At 36.7% G+C, this 27,938-nt stretch overlaps 1 pseudogene; it reads right to left on the reverse strand.

Moving 5' to 3' along the window:
- Positions 1-5,016: 5,016 nt before the first annotated feature.
- Positions 5,017-27,913, reverse strand: LOC145640279 (serine decarboxylase-like; annotated as a pseudogene).
- Between the last annotated feature and the right edge of the window lie 25 nt (positions 27,914-27,938).

Genomic DNA, 27,938 nt, shown 5'->3' on the forward strand with positions numbered 1-27,938 from the left:
ACACGAAGATGATTTTATTTATCGTCATTACACTTCTTGTCGGGACAGGAGGCCAAAAGTAGATGCCTAAAGTTAGCCCCCACTTTAATCGTGTCTAGAATAGACGAGGATCAAAGTAGCCACGGATTTAAATCCAAGACTTATTATGCAAAATTCTCAATAGAGAATCTTTCAGAAATGTTAAGGATGTCGAAATGATCCTTAATTTGCTAAGTGTTTGAAACAAGTAGCTATCAAGGCTAGAAAAGTATTTTCTAGTCTTAACGTGCTAAAGAATCTAGATTGATCCTTTGCAATTCTAGAATGCTTTTACAAGTAAAGGTGTTCTGGGTGGTGTCATGTCATGAGAAGAGATTGGTTTAAAAAGAATTGAAAGGGGATAATGTCCTCCCAATCATGTCGTCGTTGGTCTAAAGTCCCTCGATACGTCATTGAAACTTTAGCCTGATTTTGACAATTTGAAAAGATGATAAAAAGAATGTTTCGGCTTACGCATCCTTCCGGCTTTCGCAGCCTTTAGGGTTTCCTAGCCTAAACATTTCGGCTTTCGCAGCCGAAACAGAGTTCTAGACAATTCGCTTGTCAAAACGCAATACTCGATGTCCACAAGATAGAAATACATGTCTCATGACTGGAGGCATAAATCAAAATCTAGTGAGAAAGAAAAAAATCGGCAACTCTCTAAGCACTTTTGTCCACAAGATGAGTACACGTGTCTCAAAACTGGGGGCATGTGACTACATAGGTGCGACATCGTCTTGTCGCTCTTTATACAGGGGGTGGACGACACCCTAACTGTTCGGTAAGCTAGAAAGCGCACTAACTACTGTATTTTCTTCCAATCAAGAAGTGTCTGATCCTGAATGGTTCGGCGTGCCCGTCGACTCGTGAGCTAACTCCTAAAGTAAAGTAATTCTCTACCTTTTAGTTCCAAGAGGTAGATCTCGCAAAGCTGGGGGAGAAGTGAAATTTTACGCAACAACTACGCCATACAATTTTACGCTGTATGATAACGCCTTGCATTTTTACGTTGCATGATGACGTCTTCCTTTTTGCCGTGGACATGAAAAAAGAAGAAAAGTCGGACATTTATAATGTTAGTACAGTAAAATGACAAACCTGTCATAATGGTAGAAAGGTCATTTAATACCACGGCATAAGTAATTCCATTGTGGCATTTAGTAACCCCCTTAATTATATCTAGAATTCTAAAAAACTGCTCTATATATAATATGTACTTAAAACACAAAACATTAATATTCGAATAATAAAATCATAAACACTATCATAAATACACTTGTACAGTAGATCTTCATGTCTTTTTTATAACTCTGTATAAATTTCTCTTACTACCTTCAGTTTGCATTACTCAAAACAAAAGAATATTTTATATCTCAATAATACCCCTCTGTTGTGAGTAATGCCTGAACCGGAGGTTATATTATGTTGATTATTTAAATAGAATGATACACACATGCTCAAAACGTAAAGGAAAAATTGCATTAAATAATACAACCTTTGGCCCTATTTTTTTTTTTTTTTTTTTTTTTTTTTTTTTTTTTTTTAATAATACAACCTTTGAATTATATTTGAATATTACAACCTTTAGGGGGTCTCTATTTTAACAAAGACATAATTGGTTGGTAACCTGTTTTTACAGGTTACCGTGACACCTGGCTTTGTTTTATTGGTTTTGTCAATTTAATTAATTATTTTTTTAATAATAAGGTTTATTATTATTATTATTATTATTATTATTATTATTATTATTATTATTATTATTATTATTATTATTATTATTATTATTATTATTATTATTATTATTATTACTATTACTATTATTATATCTCAAAAATAGATAAAGTTATACAACCTATAGAAAATAAGTGGGAAGCTGAAATACAATCTAGACCCCCACTCCTCTAGGTATAGAAAAGTCGATCCTAGTAAAGATATAAGCTGCAACATGTGCCTCAATATCCTGAGTCTTCGGGAACTTCTTGATCTGCTTCAGCAATGCAAAAGCCTCTTTTTTCTAACTCCTCAAGAAAAGATAAAGAGAAAGGAAGGAAGCCATATCCAAATTTTTATTTTATTTTTATTATTATTAAAAACCCACCAGCCACCACTTCAATTCCCTCATCACCCAGCATCCACCTTCTCTCCCATCTTTCCCATATGCAGCGACCTCCATAAACACCACCCACCGACAAAAATCCCGTCAACTAACAACCCCAATCCCTCCTTCCACCTTCGGCCAACAATCCCTCCTGCCAACAAAAATCAGAACCACGACCTTTCCGTTTGATTTTTTTTTTTTATTTTTTTGGTGATATTGAAGTTTAATTGAAGAATTTTTTGTTTAATTTGTAAATTTTTTTATTGTTTTTGGCTCAATATTTATTTGAAAAAGAAACTGCTTCAATTAATTTTTGGTTTGTAGGAGTTCAACATTTTTAAATTGATTGCTTTAATATGGTTTTATGAGGTCTGACATTTTGGGGCTGAAAATATGAGGCGCGACTGCTCTGTTCTTTGAATTGGTGGTTGACGAGGTGGCTGAAATGCACAGTGGCAGTAGCAAACTTGTGGTTTATTGGGTTTCTCAGTTGCTGAGCGGTGCTAGCTGTTAGGGTGGTGCAACGGTGAAACGGTGAGACTAGGGAAGGGGGAGGTCAAGGTAAGAGGGCAAGGAGTGGGTGAGTCAGCCGGTGTTAGGCCGAGGGAGTTGGGCGTCAGCCGCATTGTCTCCAGGAAGTGCTTTGTACGGGGGAGGGGGGAGGAGGTGGCTATATGGTGGGGAAAGTGGTGGCTGGGTGGTGGGTTGGTTTTATTTTTATTTTTTATTTGTTAAAAAATAAATCATAATTTATGTTTTTTTTTTTAAAAAAAAACCATTATTAATGACTTAATTAGAAATTAATTAAATGTTAGATCTATTCAAAAAAAAAAAAAATTTGAATGTTAGATAATTTTATCAAAATGTAAAAATCTAAAATTATTTATTAATATTTTGACCAATTGTATAACGACACGTGTAATGGGTAACATGTTTAACGTAGGAGCGGAGCCAAGGGGGGCTGGGGTGGGCCATGGCCTCTTCCTTGGCTCAAAATAAATATTAAATTTTGCATACAATTAATATAAGCTTTAGTGTAGAGGAGTTAGTTTTTGTCACGAAAGTTCGGGGATGAATGTACAAATCCAATTTAAAAGAGAAATAACTTGCCCTAATAATAGGCCTAAACCTGTTTATCTATGTTGGTTGAATATTAATGCAAAAATAAATCTATTATTGGCGATCACTTGAAGTATAATCATATTAACCCTAAACAAGATTATTAATTATTTATTTAATCGTGATTACAAGTACAAATTCCCTTCAAACATGCATAAAAAGCGTGATGAAGTAATAACAATAATAAACATCAAGCAACATAATAATCAAAATCATAATAATCATCAAAATAATAATAATCATAATAACAATTATAAGTAAAATAACAATCATAATTAAAATAATCATGGTAAAGCATAATAATAGCAAGATCTTAGGCATGATACTAACAAGATAAATAATAAAACCTAGTATGTCACTAAACATTAAATATCAAAACTTTAACCCTAACGTGATACTAACATGCTATTAGGAAAGAAAATAGGAAGCATTCTTTTAATCATACTTGATATTACAAATTACCCTAAGCATGATACTAGGAAGCAATCAAAACATCATAAACATGATACTAGGAATCAAAATAACAATCTAAACATGATTTCTATATCATAATATCAATTAAACAATTAAAGTACTTACTTTGATGCCTCGTATCTCTTTCTAATAACAAAATACACGCGTTAGTAAGTTCAAGGAAAGTAATAAAATTAAATAATTAAATTAAATAATTGAAATAGAGATTTGGGATCAAACCCTCAGAAATATCAAACCTTTCACGTTTAGGGCGAATGCAACTTCGAACTTGGATAGGTGTGTCTAGTACTAATGTATGAAGAATTGTGTTTGTAAAAAGCTAGGCTAGAAAGAGGAAAAGTGAATAAGCTTTAGCTTAGAGAGAGAGAGAGAGAGAAGAATTAGAGAATTTTGGTTATTGAAAAACGGAGGTCCAGGGACCCTATTTACAAGAAAATATTCCGGAATCGATAAAAAAGAATCAGAGTTCGAAAAGGAATAAAACACCTCTCTGTCGCCAGTGACAGGGCTCGTCGCCAGGGCTGCAGCGCAGCGCCAGGCGACAAACCTGTCATTTGGCGATGTAGAAGGTTTTCCACGCGCTTTCAATGCGGAATCCAATTTTGATAAAATCGAGTCGTAAACTCTGTGTTTAAGGGTAAAATCGTATTTTCATATAAAACACCTCTTTTATTCCAAATAAAACTCATACAACATAATTATCAATCCTAATCCAATTAGGATTTAAAAGAACCTTCTAGAAGATTCTAGAAGACTATAATCAATCCTAATAGCTTTAGGAATGATAATTCATAATAGGCCCTTCACTAGATCATTGGGCCGCATATAAGAACCAAACCGGGCCCAGCTTACTATTTTGGCCATAACTTCCGCATTATCATCAGAATTGGGCTTATAATATATCGTTGGAAAGCTCTTTTCGAGCCCCATCCAACTACACCATTATTGGACCATTGTCATGGACCAAACTAAACTGGACTGGCTATTTTCATAAAATAGAGCAGGTTTTCGAAAATAGAAAGAAAGGTTTTTATAAAAACTAACCACAACATTATACCTTTCACACTTTCACTTCATCCGATTATGATTCGACGCGAAAGGTATTCATCACCGGGTTTGGTTTTGGGGAGACACAAATGGGTGTCTACAAGACCCCTAAAGATTGTAATATTTAGGTATAATCCAAAGATTGTATTATTAAAAAAAAACCGGCCAAAGGTTGTATTATTTATTGTACTTTTCCAAACATAAATAAATGAAAAGTAGTGCATCTTAATGAAACCATCAAACTAGCAAGCGAATGTTCAGATATGCAAAGGGCAAACACAATTCTCTTTGCCAATATCAGAAGCAACACAAGGAGGTTGATTTTTCCTGTCTTTGAACCAAATCGAACGCTTTTCAACTAGCTCGTCGAGGAAAGTATCCAACGTCTTCTTTGTCATATTAGGCATGACAACTATATGAGCTATGTTCTCTTGACAAGAGAGCTGCCAGTATCGTATAAACTCCTCATCTTGTGGACGTTCGAATACCACGGTGCTGCTTAGCTCATTGAGCATGACACTAACTCCGGCCCCTCTAAGCCGGTCTTTAAGGTAACGGGCTATGATTAGGCAATTTTGAACCTCTTTCTTGAGTCCATTGTATCCTTTGCGGTTCAAAGCATACCATAAGTAGACGGGGGCTAGGCCGTTCCTACTCCCCATGATTGTTGTATCCATTGTAGCTATATACTCTACATTTCTTGATAGAACATTAATGTGTTCTATCCTAACCATTTGAACACCACAAGGCATTGGACTTCCCACAAATTTGTGGCCGGAAACACATACACTATCAATTGGCTTCTTGAATGTTATATGAGGTGCCTATAAAATTGATATGAGAAGATGTAAATACAATAGTGTGAAAAAAAAAAAAAAAAAAAAAAAAAAAAAAAGGTAATGATGCTTACAAGAAAAATAGAGACATAAAACTATAAGACGTATAGTTCCTGCTTTAGATGGTTGGCTACAAGGAGGTGCAATAATTTGAGGTCTTGAGAATTCCACAAGGCCCTTAGTTTAAAAAGCCTATATATGTATGTTGTATGAAAAATGATGTATAAACACGACTACAGTCTATAGATATGATACAAACATAAATCAATACTCCATAATTATTAAAAATCTATTAGTTTTCCCATAATATGATTATATCTAAATACATTATTTTAATTTGGCAAATCACTCCATACGTCCACACACCCACACCTATGAAGGATTATTATGATCTGTGTTTTTGTTTGATGTTTAGAGAACCACAAGGGCAGGGTGATGAGAATCGATCTCAGAATCTCATCAAATCAAGACGGCTAACGACTTGAGTTATCCCTCACTCTCTGATAGATTATGATGTATAGTTAAGCAAATTACACCATTTTGGCAATGGTGTAAGTCTTGCATGGTTATGGTACGGTAGTTAAGATACGGGTGTGTATGAAATATGATGACTACGTACTATTGCATTAAATATATATATATATATATATATATATATATATATATATATATATATATATATATATATATATATATATATATATATATATATATATATATATATGCTGACCACTAGCTAACAATAGCCATGGTGTAAATTTGTACGTAATAAAAGTGACGTTTATTATTAAGCCGCAGATTGTAAGATGACATTATTTTTCGTCTTCGCCTGGTACTAGGATTCGTCGCAATTAACCATATAAGATGAAATTGTCCAAAAATGCAAGAAAAATGCTTTATAAGATAGTTAAATTACTAACTCGATTTAGGAATGGCAGCATAAGACCAAACAAGGCTGCATCACAATGGATATAGAACCGATTGCGTGGGAAACCACACTCTTCAAGTGTTTGTACGACTAGATCGATATCATCAATAGCACCTTTTACCGTAGTCCCTGCAACAAGAGACCGCAAATGGGTCATACCATCACGTTTATTTGGTTGATACAAGTCTAATTTCCTGATATCTCATATCTCTAACAAATAACAAAATATTTTAATGTACACTGAACGATTGAGCATCATCATGTACTAGACCTGAGCTTAATTGTGTATCATAACGAAAAGATTGAAGTAAAAGGATTAGTTACCTATGGTGATATTCATGATAGCAGGTTTATCTTTGTTCTTAAGAAGACAATCCTTCAAATCTCGGCAATCAATCACCCCACAAGCTAGTGTTTCAACCTTAACACAATTCATTCGGTACATACGTGCAGCTTTAAAGACCGAGTAATGTGCCTCTTTCGAAACATACAATATTCCATCAGGAAACATTTCTCTCCTGTACAATAAAAATATATAAATAAATAAATAAATTAAGGGTTTGTTTGGCATTGATTTTTATTTTCTGTTTTTTTTTTTTTAAAAAAAAAATCAAAAATATGAAACAATTTTCAGTTTTCAAAATATATTATCATGAATTTAATAAGTTTGTTTTATTGTTAAGCCATTGTGAGACAAATGTCATATGACTTTGGAAAAAAGAAAAAAAAAAAAAAACTACAGTGATGCCAAACGAACCCTAAATTTTACAATTTCACATTGGTCGCTTGATTTTACTAATCAAAACTAAATTAAAACAAGTACATATGTAACTAAATTTTGACGAGTACTCCCTCCGATTTTTTTTATTTGCATCACTTGCAAATGCACAAAGTTTTAAAATAATGAATTTGGTATAATATAATAATGTGAGTGGATGAATAATTTGTATTAAGTAGTGGGGACTATGAGAGAGAAATGATAATTAATTTGAGTGAGGTTTAAAGTAAGAAAGAGAAATAATAAAATATAGTATAAAGTTACTATATATAAAAGAACAAAAGCTAACGAACGCTCCGAAGGCGTTGGTTAAGCTAGCTAAAAGTAGGAAGATTAAATTAAAATAAACATTAATAACATCGATCGACGCGTGATTTTGTCATACTTTTCAAAATTATTATCATTTTAGGTAATATTTTAAATGTTTATCCAACGCCCTGAGACGTTCGTTAGCAAGATCCATATAAAAGTGATGTAAATAAAAATTAAACAACCATAAAAGAGAAGCGGTGCAATTTTTTTTTTTTTTTAAAAAAAAGAAAAAACATAGGGAGTAAAGATTGTTACTATTTCACTTATTTTCATTAAGGAAATTTTGACAATGATCACCTTCTATTATGTCCATTTTAGCAATTACCCAATTCTTCTTCTTCTTTTTTTTTTTTTTTTTTTTTTTTTTTGAAATTTACCACCTTCTATTTTCAAAAACATCAACAGTTACCACCTTCTTGCCTCCCAACTACTACATGACGTCATCTTGGCCCAATCCTTTACCTTCCCTCCCTATTTCCCTCCCATTTCTCATTCCTATTTCGATTCTCAACTCCTCTTTCACTTTTTTTTCCCCCAAACCACCAATAATTTCGTCAATTTTGATTTGGAGGAGTGAAGTGTTATTTTCTGATTTTTTGGGGGAAAAAATTAAAAGGGGAGATGAGAATCGAGTTAAGAATGAGAAATGGGAGGGAAATAGGGAGGGAAGGGAAAGAGTGAGTCCAGAATGACATCATATGGTAGTTGGGATCGAGGCAAGAAGGTGATAACTTTTGATGTTTTTGAAAATAGAAGGTGATAATTTTCAAAAAATAAAAAAAAATAAAAAAAATATAAAAGGTGGTAATTGTCAAAATTTCCTTTTATTAATTGACCGATTTTACATCATATATATATTTATTTACTTATACTGAGTTTTACTGATTAAAATTTGATATCGTGCTCACTTAACTTAGCCTACAAGTAGACCATGGAGGTTTCCTTCTGTTCCACCACTCGTGACATATCCCCAATATTCATCCTTCTTGATCTCCCAAAGGCGAGCAAACCAATCTAAAACACCTACTTCGAAGTCCCTTGAGTGCACACCATAGTTGCCCGCAATAAATGGATCACCGGCGTTGTTAATCGAAAATTGTCGCAAATGACCAAGAGCATCATAGTTAAAGTCTAAATTCACCGGATATCCTGTATTCAATTGTTAGTTGTAGCTCAATGAGTTTTATGTTTAAAGGTATGTTAGCTTCATCTTATTTCAACTTGTTTTATTTTAGGGAAATTCTTAACAGTGCCCCCCAACTTATGCTACGCACCAATGGTGACCTCTTTTTTTTATTATACAAAATGACCTTAGTTAAAAATTTCATCTCACTCATAACCTTATTTCATTAAATATTAACTATGCATGGTAGGTTTATATTTTTGAAAAAAATAATAATAAAAGAAAAATTAACCGTAACCACTTAAAACAACCCACCAACTGCCCTGCCAGCCACCATCGTCGGCGATGCTACACCAAGTTCCTCTGATTGTCGGCGATGCAACCTAGACTCTCCCGAACGCTGGTGATGATGCGCCAACTCCACCTTAAACACCGCCAAGCCAGATTCCCAAATTTCCGCCTATAACCCTCTTTCCCTCTCCTCCTACTCACCATCACCACCACTAGATCGCTGATCTCGGAACCCCGACAACCCCCAAATTGCCGAACCTTCTCCTCCACCTTCTCTCGATATCCTTCCCTCTTCTCCTCCCTCTCCTCCTCCCTCTCTTGATCTCTTTATCTTCTTTGATCTCTGCCCAGAATCGAAACATCAAACACTAAACCCACCACCTCTCCTCAAGACCTCAACCAAAACCAATCCACGGCGAGGCGCCGAGAATTGAAGGTCAGAGAAGAGATTTGTGAGAATAGGGTTCGGGTCTAGGTAAATTGGTGGTCAGAGGATAATCGAGGAGAGAGAGGTGGCGTTTCAGATGAGAGGGTTGGGTGGGAGGTATTGCTGGCTAGATCTGGTGGGGATGAGGGTGTAGGTGGTTGTTTTTCATTTCAGTTTTTTTTTTTTCCAAAGCTAATCATATAGTTGGTTTTTTTTAATTAATTAACTCTCATTAATGTCATAAGTGAGATAACTTTTTAATTGAGGTCATTTGTATGATTGAAAAAAGGGGAGGTCATCATTGGTGCGTAGCAGAAGTTGGGGGTCACCATTGCAAAATTCCCTTTATTTTATTGCTAAAAAAATAATTTTTGAATATATCAAATCAATATAAAATAAATTTAGATTAAATGATTACAAATAAGTTTATGTAGTGTTTGGATAAAGGATTTAATTTCAAGTGCTTTATTACAAATTTGGAATATCAAATATTAAAATTCAATTCCAAAAATTTTGTTGGGGAAAAATTGAGATTTATACGTCCATTATTTCAAATCACAAAGTTTCATATACGGCTGGCCGTACGGTGCGGCCAACCATATATATTTTTTTTAAAAAAATTCTTCTCTCTCCTCTTTTCTTCTTCCATCTTCTACAACATTTTTTTCCCCCAAATTTATTTCTCTCTCCTCTGTTCTTCTTCCATCTTCTACAACATTTTCCTTTTCCCCCCAATTTTATTCCTCTCTCCTCTTTTTTCTTTAAACTTCAATACTTCATTAATGGTGTCATCTTCTTAGCCCAAATTTCTTCAAACTTCATTAATGGTTTACTTTTGGAAATTTATGTTCTACGATGTTAAATTCAAGCTTATTTGCGAAGATTTTGATGATTATATAACTTGTAAGTTGTTAAATTTTATTACTTAATTTTTTGTTTAATTGAAGAACGAATATAGTGGTGGTTTCGTGGGTGGGTAGTGGTGGTTTCGTGGATGGGTGGTGGTGGTTTCGTGGTTTTGGGTTCTAGATCTGGTTTCGTTGGTGGTTTAGGTTGGTAGTGGTTTGTTGGTGGTAGTTTTTTGTTGGTGGTGGGTAAGGGGTTACTAGATCCAGTCAGGGGTTACTAGGTCCAGTCAGGGGTTACTAGGTTGGCGGTCAGGGGTTACTTGGGGTTACTAGGGGTTACTAGGTTGGGGGTTACTAGGTCGGTTAGGGGTTACTTGGGGTTACTAGGTTAGGGGTTACTAGGTCGGCGGTAGGGGTTACTTGGGGTTACTAGGGGTTACTAGGTCGGGGGTTACCTGGGGTTACTAGGTCAGTTAGGGGTTACTAGGTCGGGGGTTACGTTAGGGGTTACTAGGTCGGGGGTTACTTGGGGTTACTAGGTCAGTTAGGGGTTACTAGGTCGGGGGTTACGTTAGGGGTTACTAGGTCGGGGGTCACTTGGGGTTACTAGGTCAGGGGTTACTAGGTCAGTCAGGGGTTACTTGGTCAAGGGTTACTAAGTCAGTCAGGGGTTACTTTTGTCTTGGGGTTACTTTGTCTGGGGGTTACTTTGTCATTTGCTAATTTGGTACCCTGCCGCATGGTGAGGCCAGCCGCACCAGAAACGCACTGATTTCAAATTTACTCTATTGTTTGGAAATAATTTGAATTTGAATTTCAAAATTGTAAAATTATTAAATTAGTTTTTTATTTTTATTTTTATTTTTATTTTTTTTGGTTGTTTATAAAATTATTAAAATAATAAATACATTAAAAACTTAGTCAGCCCTTAAACACCAAAAAATTAACCAAATTGATATAAGATCCTAATTCTGTAGCAACTTCAGTAAATTCAGAATACGCACGCTACAATGGAGGAGATTAAGAAAGCTCCAAAGCCACTTAAATGGAGGAAGTACTCAACCATAGTTTTTTTTTAGTTAATTAACTTCATGTTCGTTTATTTAATAAATGAGTCGAATTTGAACAAATTTTGAACTTTTGAAGCTCGTTTGATAAATGGGCTTGGATACGAACATAGATATGCTCGTTCAGATATGTTCATGAATAGCTCGTTTATTTATTTCACGAATTATTTGTTCATTTATATTCATGAATTATTGATTATTCACATTTGTTAATTTAATTCTTAAGTTTATACGGTGTGATTAAGATTTAATTATTATGTTACTTTTGAGATTTTCAAATGTCAAAAGTAAAAAGCTCGTTTATTATAAAAGCTCGTTTATTATTAAGCTCATTCATTAATCACTCATTTATCAACTCATTTAATAAACGACGTGAGCCGTTCATGAACCATTCGTGAACATACATTGTACTAAATGAGCCGAATTTGAACAGATTTTTGAGCTCACTTGTAAGCTCGTGATCATGCTCGGACTCGCCTAATTAGTTAAATGAACTGAACATGATCAAGGTATTACTCCACTCAACTCGGCATACATTTCATAGTTAATTTTAAAATTTCTTGTAACATTTTTAATTTTGACATTATCAACTTTCACAATATGTATAGACAGTACATATAGTATGGATTATTGTTGTCCTTAAAATTTCTTGTAAATTCTACGTTATCACAAACCTGTTTAAACAGAGAGAGTATTTTTAAATATTAATACTAAACTCTCCCGTAAAAAAAAATAAAAATAATATTAATACTAAACTCTAACCAATTCCAATAAATTTTATAATATAACACAAACTAGCTTATTTTAGATACATTATTAGTCACAGACCTCACAATTGTATATTGGAATTCACTCAAAATACAAATGGGAAAATAAAAAGAGTGAGTATTTTAAATTGTCAATGGTAGCCCCCAACTTGTGTAACACTAAAATAGAAATCATCCTTTTTTTATTGTACGAAAAATGACCTTATTTGAGAATCTATTCCCACAAATAACCATATTTAAGAAAATGGTGAGTTAAAATTAACTATAATTAGCTAAAAAAATAATAAAAAAAAACAAAAACCAGAACCACCAACCCAACCAAGTGACCAACACCTCCACAACCTCTACCCTCACCCAGCCCCCACCAGACCCAACCCTGATCCAAACCCTGACCACGACGCGCTAGAATCGTCTATCTCAACAACCTTTAAATTTTTTTAATCCAATAAGACTCATTAATGTCATAAGTAGGATAAATTTCTGCCTTCTCTCTCTAAAAATTGAGAGTTTATCTCACTAGAATTGTGAGTAGGTTTTCTCTGTTGGACTTTTGCTTTTTCCCAAGAAAATCTAGGGTTTACTGTAGCATGCAAATTTAATTTGGCCCTGATTCCAGTGTTGGTGAGGGGCTCAAAGATTTGCTTTTCCTTGTTGGCCAATCGGTGTTCTTGCTTCTTTGATCCTCAACAAACGTGATCTTTGAATCTGCCATCCTTCTGATTTCTTTTGTTCAAACTTTTCATATTCCCCTATCACCGGCTTTGCTTGTTTGAATACATGCAAAAAAGAGGTTGAACAATTAGTTTATACTCTGACCTTCAACCTTCTATTCCTCTTTATATACAGGCATTTTGTGTTAGTTTCTCTCAATCAAAACACAACCCTTTCTGCATTTTAAACCCTATTTATTACTTGGTTTCTAAATTTGAAACATGGATAGAAGAAGATTCCCCACAAATACTTTCTTAGCTAGCTTCAGAATGGGGGTTGTACTTGATCCCCCTGATGCTGAGATTCCAGACAATATTAATTGGCTTTCAACTGTCGCTGCAAGGTTTGTTTGTGATTACCCACCGCACCCGACCTTGATACAGGGACTAATAAATACTCAATGGACTAGTAGAGGAGATATAATAGTCCATAGAGTGAGCAATATTGTTCTGTTTGTATGTGCCGTTCAGCAGGATGCAGACGCTTTGGTTGAGCAGCAAACTACGATTCTGGATGGAAGAGTAGTTAATCTTAGACAAGCATACTTTTCAATGGTCCCACAAGCGGTAAGTTTCCAGATCTCTAGGTTATGGGTACGTGTGGTAGGCCTACCTTTGGGCTTGCTACATAGAGAGTGGGCTCTACAAGCCTTTAGGCAAGTTGGATATGTGGTCAGAATGGAAGAAAAAGAGGGAATTCTACCACAAGAGCTAGAATTCAGGGCGCAGCTGATGATTAATACCTCCCAACCCCTTATTCCAGGATGCTATGTGCCCATTCATGGCCACCAGGTGGTTTGGATTCACTTTAGGTACGAAGGTGTCTTTAAATTCTGTAAACAATGTGGCTGTGTTGGGCATTATACTCGCCATTGTCATGTTTCGGAATATTTTGCTAGTAGATTTTTGAGGAATCGTTTAGCTCAATGTGATAGGGATGGGATGAGGGTCTTATATGGCCCTACCTCAATCCCTTATTACTCTAACATGATACAGGGGCTGCCTGATCGTTTCCGCTATCGAAATACTCCTCTTAATCTAATGGAGAATGATGAAGTTGGGCCTGATTTTGGCCCAATTGGGTTCGATAATAATAACTCTGATGACCAGGGTAATAATGATGATGATGAAGAACCTGATTTTCATCCTGCTAGAGAGGATTTTAATCAGGAAGAGGGGGACGGTGCTACATCTGATGATGATGTGATGCCAGCAGAAGATAGGGTGGTTGAAGGTTAACATAATCCTGATGACTTCTATGGTGATGATCCAACGGTGCATGACGCGCTGTTGCCTTCAGCTTTTCTTGCGCCAGGAACTCATTTTGGCCTGGGTGAAGATCCGTATGCTGTGTATTACCCCACGAATATGTCGAGCCCGGATCAGAGCCGAGGTAACCAGCTCTCAATCTCTTCACCTACTGATAAAAAATTGAAAGGTGTCATGCAGGATGATAGCCCAGCTAACAATGGGTTTGGTGAGGCTCGGACTTGGAATTTTTAACAAGGTGAATCAAGTCAAACCCGCTTTGTTACCCATGCAACTGCTCCGATAACTATAGCAATTCAACCTGTCTCTACTCAATCTCTCCAAATTAATGAAGGGGCTAATCAAACCCAGGTTAATTTGGGCGGAGAAGAGGTAATTCATAGTGGGAATGATGGTGTTCATGAGGTGCCGCGAAGAACAGGGTTGCTGGAAGATATACCATTGCAAAGCTTGAGATTAGACGCAGCTCCTTCACTGATTATGATGATTACTCGTCTGCAACCTCAAATTCCAGAAGGAGAGCATGTAGGGGTCTATGTTCAGCTTCCGCAAGCCCAATTGCCTCGTGGTCGGAGTATTCATGATATTCTCCCTGTAAGACAAGGTGTTAGACGTAGACCGCTTAAAGCTCTTCAACGATTTTGCAAGCTTTTTAAGCGCAAAAACTCAAGGTCAAAGGTACATCCAATTATTTAAATTCCTGTCACAAATAATTTTCAATATAATGTAATATTTGCTGGAAATTTGGCAAATGTTCCTGCTCTTCCAGACTATAGGAGAAATCCTCCAAACTCGCCAAGTTCAGATTTCTCTTCCTCTTCCTCTGATATTTCTTGTGTTGAGACTGATTTTAGCTTTCCGGATTTATCTGATCGAGTTACTGATCGAGTTACTTGGGCAAAAAAACGGGTACCAAGCTCTACATTACCAAGGACTCGTTCAACTGGTAATATTCATGGAAACGACTTTGTTTCTACTGGTTGGGGTTTCAAAAGGCGAAAAATGCGTCTGTTGGAATTACAGGAGAAAGGGGGATTTAATATGTGGAGAGAGGGGGGTACAATCTTGTACTCAAAAGCGATCACTGATATTGATATGGCTCGTGATCTGGAAGTGGAAGTAGGGGAAGAGGTATCTTCCTTGCTTGAAAAAAAAAGGAAGATTGATGATTCTGTTTCTTTGTTTGAGAAAGATAACATGCAATGTGATGATTGTGTTGATGATGTTCTCACAGTTAATCTGAAACTTTCGCTTGGTGTTAACACTAAAGGTGTGGAAGCTGGCCCGTCACAGTTCCCATACTTATTATGAAGACAATAGCTTGGAATTGTAGAGGTATCAATGATGTCGGATCCTCTAAACAATCCTATGTCCTTTGGCTCAAACAAAAATTTATGCCTATGTTTTTTTTTTCTCTCGGAAACTAAGATGACAGTCCAAAAAGGTGTAACTGTTTTCCAATCTAGTTCACCACATTTTGTTTTCGGATCGGACTCGGTAGGATCTAGTGGGGGCTTACTTGTGTAAGCTTGGAGCTCTTTTAATATTTCATGTACTTTCTCTTCAAAAAATATTATAGCTTGTAATGTAGTAGAACCTAATGGTAATGAATGGAATATATTATTTGTGTACGGTGCTCCTAACCTAGAAAAAAGGGAGGAGGTGTGGTTTTCTTTACTTTCACAAGTTAGATTAAATCCCAATGTTCTTGTTATTGGGGATTTTAATCAAGTTGAACACTCTTATGACAAATTAGGGGGTTCTAGTACTATTAAAGGGTGGAATAAATTTATGGATTGGAGATTCCATTCAAGATTATTGGAGGTGCCGTACCTAGGTCCAAAATATACTTGAACTAATAAAAGGGAGGATCATACTCTAGTTTTGGAAAGAATTGATAAAGCATATTGTGATAATAATTGGATGGAGGACTACCCGAATGGCCGTGTGATTCACCAACCCTTTACTGTTTCGGATCATGGTGCAATCATTTATGATAGGGACTATGGGAAGCTTGTCCTAAGAAGACCGTATCAAATTGAGAATTGGTGTCTCCAATTTGAGGAAATTACCAACATCATTAAAGAGGTTTGGAAGGCAAATGTGAATGGCTTACATATGTTTGTGGTACAACAAAAAATGAAGAAATTAAGACATCTACTACGACAATGGTGCTTAAAATATAGGAAGTTTTGGGGCATAAATTGGAATGATTTCACTGAGACCTTAGCTAACGAAGCCTCAAGAATTAATACGGTTGAGGAAGGTATGGATTTTATTACTCTTCTAAAATCTAGTATTACAAAGATTGATACAGACTTTCTATACTGGAAGCAACGAGTTAAACAGGTTTGGATAAAAAAAGGAGACGTTTCTTCTAAATAAATGTATTCTAAAATGAAACAAAGACAGAGAAGAAATGAGATATGCATGTTAAAGGACTCTAATGAGGTTTGGGTAGAAGGGCAAGATAAGGTGATCCCTCTTGTAGTAAACATTTTAAAAGATGTGTATGACCCAAAGTTGGAAGAAAATGATGGGGATGAGATTGATTCGGTTTTAAGGGAAATGGAGTTACCTATTTTATCAGAAAACGATAAAAGAATTTTTGAAAAAAGTATTACTCCAGAGGAAATTAAGGATGCCATGTTTGGAATGAAGAGTGATAAATCCCCGGGTCCAGATGGTTATAATGCAGAATTTTTCAAGCAACACTGGGATATTGTTGGCCCTTCGGTGATTAAGGGCATTACTAGCTTTTTTAATAGTGGTTTTATCCTAAAGTCTTGGAATGAATCCATTTTGGTTATGATCCCTAAAATTGATAATCCAGAAGAAGTCGGGCATCTTAGACCAATAAGTTTATGTAATACCATCTACAAATGTGCTTCTAAATGTATGGTAAATAGAATAAAGCTAGTCCTTCCAAATCTTATTTTGGATTACCAACATGCTTTCGTACCAGGGAGACATATGTCCGATAATATCCTTCTTAGCCATGAGCTTCTCCATATGGTTAATAACAGAAAGAAGGGGGCAGATTTGGCTGTGGTAAAGATGGACATGAGCAAAGCGTATGACCGAGTAAGATGGGATTTTTTGGTTAAGGTTCTGAAGAAATTCGGCTTTCCGGACCATTGGATCTTGCTGTGTAAACAATGCTTTTCAACAGTTTCTTACAAAGTTTTGATAAATGAAAGTGTTTCCTCAAATTTCAGTCCCAACTGTGGCTTGCGGCAAGGTGACCCCCTTTCTCCGTATTTATTTTTGTTTTGTATGGATATTTTTTCACGAATGCTACAGCTAGCAGAAGACATCAATCTTATTAAAGGTATTAAGCTTTCGAGACAATCCCTAAGGATTAATCACTTATTTTTTGCGGATGATGTCCTTTTGTTTTATCATCCATCAGAAGAGACATGTACTTCTCTTTCTACTATTATCGGTCGATTCTGTAAGATCTCAGGGGAACAGTTGAATTTAAACAAATCTTTTATCAAATTCAGTCCGAGCACTACCCTGGGAAAGCAGGATGCTTATAAAAGTATCTTGCGAATAAACAAAACAACAAACCTGGGACATCACCTTGGTGCTCCAGTTGATCTCCTTCCAAGTAGAAGCTCAAATTTTAACTTTCTAGTGGATAAATTGCGGGGAAAATTTTGGCTTGGAATACTCTCAACATTTCTTTCTCTGCAAAAATAATTCTGGTAAATACAGTACTTATCTCGATGGCAGCACATGTTATGAATTGCTTCAAGCTTCCTTATGCTATTGCTAGCAAGATTGAGAGTCTGGTGATGAGATTCCTATGGGGGAATGAAGGTAGTAAGGGTATTCATTGGGTAAAAAAAGAGATTGCTCAATTGCCTAAAGGAATGGGGGGCTTAGGGATCCGAAATATTGAAGCCCTTAATGATACCTTACTAATGAAGCAAGCCTGGCGTATGCACAATAACACGCAATTATTGGTATCTAGAATCTATGCTATGAAGTGCCCTTCTATGCTGTTAAAAGGGAAGGTTCTCTCCTTGAAGAACAAAAGGGTTTCATGGGGAATGAGGGGTATTCGAAGTAGTGAATCAAAGTTTAAAGATGGTCATGGTTGGAAGGTTGGAAATGGGGAAAAAATTTATGCTTTTCGGGATATTTGGGTTAATGGAAGAACTCCAGAGCCAAATTCAAATGTAACTCTCCGACAGGTCTTAAGAGGCAAGGTAAGTGATTTTATTAATAAAGAAAATAATACGTGGGATGCTAGGAAACTACGGGATTTTTTCCCTTTAGCAGAGGCAAGAGCAATCGAGGCTATGGAATTGCCGGAAACAGACAGAGAGGATGTGTTATGTTGGAATCTTACCAAGACTGGAGACTTTAGCACGAAATCGGGATACGCCTTCTTACTCGATAAACAAGTCCAGAATGATAGAATTCACTTGATGAGATAAAGTTTCTAAAGTTTATGTGGAAACAGAAACTACTACCGAAATGGAAAATTTTTATTTTGAAGGTTTTTTATAATGGTTTGCCGGTTAAGAGTAATCTGCATCTTCGTCATCTTAGCGCCTCGAGCTTGTGTGAAATCTGTAAAATTGAAGAAGAAAATATGAATCACCTTTTAAGACAATGTGATACTCCAAGGAAGGTATGGTTTGGTGGAAGCCTTGGTATTAGATCGGAGGAAAACTTAGAGAGTACTATTCAAACGTGGTTAATATGTTATATCCGACTCTTTTATAGTCAGGATGGATCCGAGAGTGAGAGAGTTCCAATCTTTGTGGCTACCCTGTGGGAGATATGGTTAGCAAGGAATGACTTCATTTTCAGAGGGAACAAGGTGCCTGCAGAGGAAATATTGGAAAAGATTGACAAGCGTATGGAAGAAAACCAGACCTTTATCAACCAAGATACGACTGGGTTTGAAGATTCTTACCCAACAGACTTAGATCCAGTACGACCACCAGGATTCCTCTTGGCAAGTTTAGGGAAGTTTGATCATGGTTTCTCTAATCTACTAATACAATTTGATGGTGCTTGGAATAAACAAACAAAGAGGATGGGGATAGGTTGGGCTCTAGTAGAGAATGGAGTATTGATTAAGAATTATGGCTGCAATTTTGGAATGGCAAGTTCCGCTCTCCATGCGGAAGCTATGGCATGTCTACTTGCAATGAAATGGTGTATCCAAGAAGGTTTAAGTAGTATGGTCTTTGTCACAGATGCTGCAAATTTGGTTAATCTGTTGCAAAAGGGGAGGGCTAGAGATAAAACAATTGATTGGACCATCTCTGAAATCAAGGAAAAGGGAAAGAGCTTTAACTGGTGTATTATTCGCAAGGAAAATAGGGCAAAAGTGGAAGTGGCACATAGAATAGCCAAGGATGCAGCATCCTTTTTAATTTCGTCTGTTACAGTTTCTTCATTTATGTAATTATGCTTTTTTCCAATGTCAAAAAAAAAAAAAAAAAGGATAAATTTCTTAATTTTTTAGAATAAAAATTTCTTAATTAAGGTTATTTTGTTAAAAAATTTAAAAAAAAAAAATGGTTTACCTATAAGTAGGTGATACAATAAGTCCCTCGAGTAGGGTTTACATGTTTTCTCTCTACTAGGGTTCCTCTTCGTGTTTTTTCAAAATTTTTGTGCTATTCGAAATAGATTTTCCTGTTATTCTGATTCATTGCTGAGTGTTGTGTGTTTTCTGTCTCCATGGATGAACAATCGGTGAATGCGTGGGAGAAATTAAAATTGACTGATGATGAAAACATTGTTCTTGATGGGGCGAATTCGATGATTGATGAGAATCCTTTTGATCAAAGGATAGCCCTGTCTCTCGTGGGTAAACTGCTCACTAAGAAACCGTTTAATGTTGATGCTATGAAACGAGTGCTTAAGAATTTATGGCGTATTGATGACAATGTCGCAATCCGCTCGATCGATACCAACCTTTTTGTTTTCCAGTTCTTTGCTGAGGAAGATAAGATGAAGGTGTTGGAAGGCCGTCCTTGGGATTTTGACAATCAAATCCTTCTGCTAAAGGAGGTCTGCGCTGATGAACAACCTTCTGATGTTTCTTTTGATTCATGTCCTTTTTGGATTCGACTCCTTGATGTGCCGTTTGGAAGACGATCCCCTCAATTTGCTAGGGAGGTGGGGGATTGCATTGGTGAATGCTTAGAAGTCGACGAATCAGATCCTCTTTGCTGGGAGGAATATATGCGTGTTAAGGTGCTCGTGAATATTCACAAACCTCTTCGCCGTGGGATCAAAATTGCTGTGGAGTCTGGACTCACTAAGTGGGTGGGATTTAAGCATGAGAGGCTATGTGATTTCTGTTACTTTTGTGGCAGAATTGGCCATATTGACAAAGATTGTGAAGAGAAGGATAAGTGCAATGATGACTCCCCGTTGGTCTTTCAATATGGCCCTTTCTTAACTGCATCCCCTCATCGCTCCAAGGTACCCCCAATTGAGCGAGAAAGGGAGAAAAAATGGCTGTTAAGGGAAGGGTGCAGCGCTCGGAGTACAACGACCTTGCTGCTATTCGTCTTGGCCCTCCAGGGGCTTCCAGGAAGCTTCTCTTTGCTTCTCCGAAGATGAACAATGATGTTACTCCGAAACCCCGTGCTATATCCTTGATGGCCGTGGCTGATGAGACTGGTGCAATGGTTCTACGTCCTTCGGCTACGCAAAAAGTTATTGCTGCTGCAAATTCTACATATTCGAGTAGTAAGGTGAAGACATGTGAGAAGCAGGTTTCGGTATCACAAGGGATGGAGAAGGCAGTGACTACAGAGAAGACTTGTGGGGATGATATTTCTACAGCATGTAAGTCAAAGTTCAAGAGAAAAAATCGTGGTGATGGGGCTGTGGATATGGATGTGACTGAAGGCAGTGAGGGAAACATTTTATCAAAGAAGAGAGCGGCCGAGTCTGTAGCTGATGGTGATCGTGTTCTTGTTGACAATTGTCCTGAGAAAAAATTGAAGTTAAGTGACAATAAATTTTCTTCTAATTTTGTTGTATCTAAAGTAGAGGGTCTTGGGAATGTCCAAGCCCTCGAAAAACAATGAAAATCTTAAGCTGGAACTGCCACGGGATTGGCAACTCGTGGACAGGTAGAGCTCTCCAAGATATATGTTGGAGAGATAGGCCGAATATTGTCTTTATTATGGAGTCTATGATTGATGATAAAAGACTTAATAAAATTAAAAATAAATGTGGCTATGTGAACGGTGTTTGTGTTAGTAGTAATGGAATTCCGGTGGTATTGGGATGTGGTGGAAGGATGTTAATGTGAATGTTGTGTCTTACTCTATGCACCATTTTGCTATTGATGTTCTTGATAATAATAATATTGCAATGTGGAGAGCGGTTGGGATTTATGGGTGGCCGGAACAAACTAATAAACACTTGACTTGGTCTTTGATGTCCACTCTCAAAGCAGAATGTAATGTGCCTTGCATTATGTTTGGTGATTTTAATGAAATTGTTAGTTTGTCGGAAAAGGAAGGTGGGGTGTTAAGGAGTGAGAGGTGTATGGATGCTTTTCGTGGTGCAATGGACTCGTGTTCTCTTCGTGACCTTGGTTTTAAGGGGAGTATTTTCACTTGGGAAAGGGGCAACTCTATGGAGACGTTTGTTAGGGAGAGGTTGGATAGATTTCTTGCCGATGAGGATTGGTGTTGGTTATTTCCGAATTATGAAGTGACTAATATGCCGATTTTCAAGATTAATTCGGATCATGCTCCCATAATTATGTCTACAGAGAAAAAATGCTCGGACTCATATAGTGGAAATGCTTTCAAGTTCGAATCGTTGTGGCTCTCCAATGAAAATTGTGGGTCGATTATTGCGAAGGGGTGGAGTGATGGTGCGGGTTTGAGTATAATGCAGCGTCTGGCAGTTTGTAGTGGGAAGTTAGCTTCATGGGCTGCCCTTACCTTCGGTGTTGTGAAGAAGAAAATTAAAGCCGTCGAGGAGGAGATCCGTGAGCTAAAAAAGGGGCCGATGGATGGGGGTAAGTTGGAAAGGTGTAATGTGCTAGTGGTGGAGCTTGAATCGTTACATAAGCTTGAGGAATCGTATTGGCATGCCAGAGCCCGTGCAAATGAGCTTAGAGATGGGGACAAAAATACAAAATATTTTCATCGTAAAGCAAGTGAAAGGAATTCTCAAAACAGAATTGCGAGGTTATGGAGTGATGATGGGGTTTGGTTCGAACAGAGAGCTGATTTGGAGCGCCTCATTTCTGCTTATTTTGAGAATCTTTTTGCTACAAGCTCTCCGACGGGGTTTCAGGATGCTTTGGAAGGGATAGACCGGGTGGTTACGGAAGATATGAATGTTTTGCTGGATTGTGAGCCGACTGATGAGGAGATTAAATCTGCACTTTTTCAGATGCACCCGAACAAGGCTCCAGGGCCCGATGGTATGCATGCTTTATTTTTTCAGAAATTTTGGCATATTGTTGGCTCGGATATTATTGCTTTTGTGAAGAGCTGGTGGAGAAGTGAGGTGGACTTGAGGGATGTGAATAAGACTTGTATTGTTCTTATCCCAAAATGCACGTCCCCATCACGGATGACTGAATTTAGGCTGATTAGCTGTTGCAATGTGATATATAAAATTGTTTCGAAAACAATGGCTAATAAGTTGAAGGGGTTTCTTGACAAGGTTATCTCTCCTAATCAGAGTGCGTTTATTCCTGGACGCCTCATTTCCGATAACGCTCTCGTGGCTTTTGAGATTTTTCATTCTATGAAGCGTGGAGGGGAAGGGAAGGAGGGTAACATTGCTATGAAGTTGGATATGAGCAAGGCCTATGATCGGGTTGAATGGGTGTTTTTGGAAAAGGTTATGAATAGTATGGGTTTCTCGAGTGCTTGGATTGGCAGAATTATGAGTTGTTTGCAGAGTGTGAATTTTGCTTTCAAGATCAATGGGAAGATTTCGGGTTCTGTTAGTCCTACTAGGGGACTCAGGTAGAGGGATCCTATTTCACCATATCTATTCTTACTTTGTGCAGATGCTTTCTCTACTATGCTTGGGAAAGCGACTAGGGACAATCTTATCCATGGTGCTAGAATTTGTAAGGGTGCGCCTCGAGTATCACATTTATTCTTTGCTGATGATAGTTTACTTTTTTCTAGGGCAAATATTCAAGAATGCTCGGTGATAGCTAATATTATTAGCCAATATGAGAGAGCTTCAGGCCAAAAAGTCAATCTCGATAAAACTGAAGTTGCTTTTAGTAAAAAAGTGAGCACTAATCGGCGGAGTGAAATCATTGATACCCTTGGGGTTAGGGAGGTAGCTAGACATGTGAAGTACCTTGGATTACCGACTATCATTGGGAGATCTAAGAGGGCAATTTTTGCGGGCATTAAAGAGAGAATTTGGAATATGGTGCAAGGATGGAAGGAGAAACTGTTGTCACAACCGGGGAAGGAAGTCTTGATCAAAGCGGTGGCTCAGGCCATACCGACTTACATGATGAGTATTTTTAGAATTCCGGATGGAATCATTGATGACATTCATAGATTACTTGCCCGATTTTGGTGGGGATCTACTGAGGAGGCAAGGAAATTACATTGGCAAAAATGGGAAGATTTGTGCAAGCCAAAGCATCAAGGTGGTATGGGGTTTCGGGATTTGTGTGTTTTTAATCAAGCATTGTTGGCTAAACAATGTTGGCGACTCCACCACAACCATGGTACGCTTCTATACTCTATTTTAAAGGTGAAATATTTTAAAAATTGTGATGTATTAGAAGCAAATCGTGGGTACGATCCTAGTTACACATGGAGGAGTATGTGGGGTGCCAAATCACTCTTGTTGGAGGGCTTGAAATGGCGGGTGGGGAATGGTTGCAATATTTCTGTCTGGGACAATGCTTGGTTGCCAGGGAATTCTGCCATATGTGTGCCTACTCCTCTTCCTCACAGTAATCTGAATTTGTGTGTCTCGGATTTAATTGATCATGTTACTCGATCATGGCGTGTGGATGTGCTTCAGGAAAACTTCTCGGCTGCTGATCAGGCTGCAATTTTAGTGTTGTCGTTGTCTTACCGTTCTCCTAGGGATGTAATGTGCTGGTGGCCTTCAAAAAATGGGGAGTTTAATGTGAGATCGGCTTATTGGCTTGGCAAACAAGGTCCTGCAACACCGAATGCTTCTGATGATTTATGGAAAATTATTTGGAGCATGAAGGGTCCTCCCAAGCTAGCCCATTTTTTGTGGCGTGCTAGCAAGGGCTTCTTAGCTGTTCGTGAAAGGTTGCATTATAGACATCTGGTTGATGACAAAACCTGTGGGATTTGTGGTGAGGGTGAGGAGTCTATTATCCATACTACTTTCGAGTGTATGGCAGCAAAGAGTATTTGGGCTGCAAGCAGTTTCAATGTTGTAATTTCGCAGGCTCCTTCCTCTGATTTTGGGACGAGATTGGCTTGGTTGGCTTCAAATGTGTCAAGTGGCGATTTGAGATCAATGGCCACTCTTATGTGGGCAGCTTGGTGGTGCCGTAACAAGGTTGTTTTCAACACTGAAGATGTATGTGCTGTTAGTGTTGCGGCGAATTTATCACGTTCAGTTGGCGAATATTGTGAATATGCTGCTAGAGTTTTTATGGGGCATGGTACTCAGAACACTCCTCTTGTAAGTTCGTGGCTGCGCCCAGTCGAAGGTGTTACAAAAATTAATTGCGATGCATATGTTGGTGGGTTGACTGGATTGGGTGTTGTGTTGCGTGACCATGAGGGAAGAGTGCTGGTAGCTGCTGTGCGCAGGGAGCAGGCTGGTTGGGCTCCTGAGCTAGCTGAAGCGGCTGCTTGCAGATTCGAGCTCCAAGTTGCTCTTAGGCTGGGCTACTCAAATGTGCAGCTGGAAACAGATTTGTCAAATGTTGGAGTGGGTATCAAGAAGAAGGCAAAAGGCTTTAATCCCTTATGTTTATTATTAGATGATATTTGCTCTCTCTCTCTGTGTTTTAATAGTTGTTTTGTGTCTCATGTAAAGCGTGTGGGTAATACTCTAGCCCACAACATTGCTCGTTGGGATTCTAGAGGTTGTACTGAATTTGTGAGTTTTGGGCCGTTTCCGCACAGTCTCTTAACTCTTGCGGAAATTGACCTCTTTTAATAATATTACCGCAGATGCTTCCCTCAAAAAAAAAAAAAAAGTAGGTGATACAATATAACAACAATTATTTGAATAACTCTATAAATAGGTAAATACAACATAACAACTTATTGTAATTAGTTATTTAGTTATACTTCGTATTATATTGTATATCTCCTCTATAATGAAAAGAACATGAGAATTGGCAGATAGTCTGATACGTAGGAGGGAGAAAAGGGGCCGGGATAATGGCGGCCATTGATAAAATGAAAGCCATTTGAATTCTTCTTTGAAGAGAGAAAATATACAGTACATAGAAAGTATAGTATTTTTTTCGCCTTATAATTTGGATATTTTAGATTATTGTTTATTTAATTTATTTGGTTAAAATTATACTCTCTCCGTTCCCTAAAGTATGACCCTTTTGGTACAATTTTTGTTCCCAAATGATCGACCCATTTGCATTAAAATATATTCCAATTTGCAATAATACTTGTGCAAAGTTAGCTTCTCCATATAAATTTTGTTTTTCCATATACTTTTATTACTTTCTATCTCTACTTTTTTGCAAACCCTATGTGAATTTCACTTTCTAATATATTTTTACTATTATCTTTTTTATTTTCTTACTACACGCGAAATCAACTCAAAAGGATCGTTCTTCCGGGAACGAAGGGAGTACTTTTATTACTCGGTATTACTCCCTCCGTCCCCGATTGATAGTCATTTTTGTTAAAAAAATCACGGAAATTGAGGAGAAATAAAGAAAGTATATTGAAAAAGTAAATTTATATTGGGTATGCAAAAAAATAGAGAGAGAAAGTAATTAAAGTACATAGAAAAGTGAAATTTATATGGGAAAGTTTAATTTGCACAAATATTTTTGCAAATGTTAGAGAATTTAGGTAAAAAAATAATATTAATGGTACTTGAAAAAAGCAAATGTGACTAACATTTTGAGTCACTAAAAATGGTAAAAGTGACTATTAATTGGGGATGGAGGGAATATATGTAATGTGAATAAACAAGTGATCGACTACGATTAATGTCCAATGTGTATGTGTTTAATTTAGTTCTACAATGGCATGTATCATGTATGCACTAATTCTTCACAATTTGAAGATATCAATATAATTTGACTTTTAATTTGTTCACTTAATAATAATTAAATAATAAAATTATAACACGATTAAAAAATACTACTCCGTAACAGTCTATTACTAGCTTAATGACAAGTTTATCACCACCGAATTAATGAGTTTGCTGTTTTGTTGAAATAATGAATTAAAAATTGTTAATTTCATGGTTTTAATTTATTTTTAATGTTTGTTAAGTCATTAAAATTAAAATTTTCATGTTCACACATTATTTGAAACTCCGTAAATCTAAACAAACAATTTGGTAATTAATTCATATTTTTCATAATTATGAAATGTAAAATAAGTCATCTAATTCAAACACATTGAGCAATGGAAAAACAACCTGATCTTTGACAATTCATGTTAAAAGAATGAATACCCAAAGATTATGTATTTATTTTTCATCTTTCTTGGATCATATAATTAGCCATTTTGGATTTTTGGGTTGTTAAACTTTAATTAATATACAATTTATGTGTTCAAGTATTTTTTTTTATTTATTTTTTATTTTTTTTATTTATTTTTTTTTTTTTTTAAATCTTTGTCAAATTATGGGACGTTCCCCCTGTTGAAAATTCTAGTTCCGCCGCTACATACAATTATCATGCATGGGTAGAAAGGTGTTGAAACTTGACAACCGACCCGGTATGAAACTGACACAAAAAATATCCGATTCAGATTTCAACTCGCATTGGATATAATAATTTAGTATATGATTTAAGTTTGAAATTAGACCTAATCAGACCCACTCTCACCGAATCTGACCCTGACATCCGAATTTACACCTCTTTGTATGGGGCAAAAACTTGATATATTCATGTCTATAACGATACTAATCATTAAAAACAAATAAAAAAAAATAATAATAATAACACTACACTGACTTTGACTTTTATATGAGGCTAGCCGAACGGTATAACGAGTCTTCATGGATTACTCAATTTATATTATAAGAATTGCTCTATTAGGGTAATAGACGTTACTTAGTTGGAAATATAAAAATTACTCTGTCAGTGTTGTAGGGGTTACTTTGTTATTATTTAAGTTTCCTCAGTAAGTAAAACTTGTATATAATACGGGATTACTTAATTTAATAGGTTTTTTTTTTTTTTTTAACAACTGGTCATACTTGGGCAGCCGGCAGCGCAGCTGCATTGAAAGACACTAAGCTAAAAGATTTATGAAATCATATTAATTAAGAATAAAGATTTCTAGTAATAATCAGCAATTATAAATTGAATTATATAAATCAAAATATGATCGTCACCTAGGTTGGTTTTGGTCCTCTCAAGCCATTTCTCCGAGTATCTTGCCAAAACAACAGCCAGATAAGCTTCCGTTTCTCCGGTCAGCTCATCGTTAGCCTTGGGTTCCTTGATGTCAAGGCTGCAAGGGGTGTGCTTATTCCGGCCATTGTGACTTTGCTCCTTTTTTGCCTCGACACCATTATTGTCATTAGCGGCGGTTAGGGAGTAAGAAAAAGTAGGATCCTGATGCAATGCTTGTGATTCATCAGCACAAACCACTGTAAACACCATTTTTTGCTCTCTGTTTATGAACGTA

Source organism: Chenopodium album, chromosome 7 (genome assembly GCF_948465745.1).
Source record: "Chenopodium album chromosome 7, dcCheAlbu1.1, whole genome shotgun sequence".
Classification (NCBI taxonomy): Eukaryota; Viridiplantae; Streptophyta; class Magnoliopsida; order Caryophyllales; family Amaranthaceae; genus Chenopodium; species Chenopodium album.